The sequence below is a fragment of the Macrotis lagotis genome, chromosome 4 (genome assembly GCF_037893015.1).
Source record: "Macrotis lagotis isolate mMagLag1 chromosome 4, bilby.v1.9.chrom.fasta, whole genome shotgun sequence".
NCBI lineage: Eukaryota > Metazoa > Chordata > Mammalia > Peramelemorphia > Peramelidae > Macrotis > Macrotis lagotis.
This window is the reverse complement of record NC_133661.1, coordinates 186,956,512-186,958,292: the sequence shown is the minus strand read 5'-3', so window position 1 is coordinate 186,958,292 and position 1,781 is coordinate 186,956,512.

Below are 1,781 nucleotides of genomic sequence, written 5' to 3'. Positions count from 1 at the left end.
GAACTCAAATACTCCTCACTCCAGGGCCGGTACTCTATCCACTGCACCACCTAGCTGTTCCCACAATAGTTTTTTAATCAAAATCATATAACTTGTTCAGTTATTCTTCAATTGACGGACATCACCTCAATTTCCAATTCTTTACCTCTACAAAAAGAGTTACCATAAATAGTCTTGTACAAATAGACCCTCTTCTTTTTTTATTTTTTATTTATATCTTTTTAGGATACAGACATGGTAGTGGTATTGCTATATCAAAGATGTATGCACAGTTTTACAATCCTTTGATTATAGTTTCAAATTGCTCTCTAGAAATAGTTGGGTCAGTTTACAGCTCCATTCTATTACATTAGTTTACCAATTTTTTCCACATTTCCTCCAGCATTTTTCATTTTGTTTTTGTCATATTAGTCAATCTGATAAGTATGAGGTGGTACCTCTGAGTTATTTGAATTTGTATTTCCCTAAACACTAATGATTTAGAGCATTTGGTCATATGAATATAGAAAGCTTTGTTTGTTTCTTGTTTCCTTCTCTGGTCATATTTTTTTCACCATTTATTAATTGGGAAATGACTCATATTCTTATAAATTTGATTCAGTTCTCCATATTTTTTTTAGATTTTTCAAGGCAATGGGGTTAAGTGGCTTGCCCAAGGCCACACAGCTAGGTAATTATTAAGTGTCTGAGACCAGATTTGAACCCAGGTACTCTTGACTCCAAGGCTGGTGCTCTATTCACTGTACCACCTAGCCACCCCTGTTCTCCATATTTTTGAGAAATTAGACCTTTATCAGAGAAACTTATTTTAAAAAGTCTTTCTTTTCTTTCTAATTTTGGCTACATTGGTTTTGTTTATGTAAAAACTTTTAAAATTTAATGTTATAATTCATTTTACTTCCTGTAATGTTCTTTATCTCTTGTCTGGTCATAAATTATTCCCTTAACTTAAGATCAGACAGGTAAAATGTTCCCTTCTCCCTGAATTTGGTTATGATGTATAAATAACATGCCTATTTTCATCTTATTTTGTTATGTGATATGAGATCTTGATCAATACCTACTTTTGTACTTTCTAATTTTCCTGGAAATTTTTGTCAAATAGTGAGTTATCATCCCCAAAGCTTAGATCTTTGCATTTATCAAACACTAAATATGTTAGGTACATAAATCTGTTCCACTGATATGCTACTTTATTTCTTAGCCAGTGCCAGATTATTTTGTGATTACTATTTTGTAATATAGAGCAAGATTTTGTTTTGCTGGACAGCTAGGCCACATAGTGCCTAGATCCTACGAGTTAGGAAGACTCATGTTCAAATCTATTCTCTAACACTTACAAGCTGTGTAACCATGGGCAAGTCACTTATGTTTGTTTACTTCAGTTGCCTCATCTGGTAAAAGAACTGAATAAGGGAATGGCAAAACACTCCAGTATGGTAGCCAGGAAAACCCAGATGGAGTCACCAAGAATCAGACATGACTAAAAAATAATTGAACAATATTAACTGCCATGCCACATTCCTTCACTTTTTTTCATTGAGTCCCTTATTATTCTTAACATTTCATTCTTACAAATGAATTTTTTAAATTATTTCTATAAAATGATCTTTTGGTAGTTTGATTGGAATGACTCTGAAAATTCCTTAGGTAGAACTGAAATTTTTTGTTATACTGGCTAAGCTTTCCCAGGATCAATGAATATTTTTTCAGTTATTAGATCTGATTTTAATTGTGTGAAATTGTATCATAATTGTATTAGTTCTTGGGTAGGTAGACTG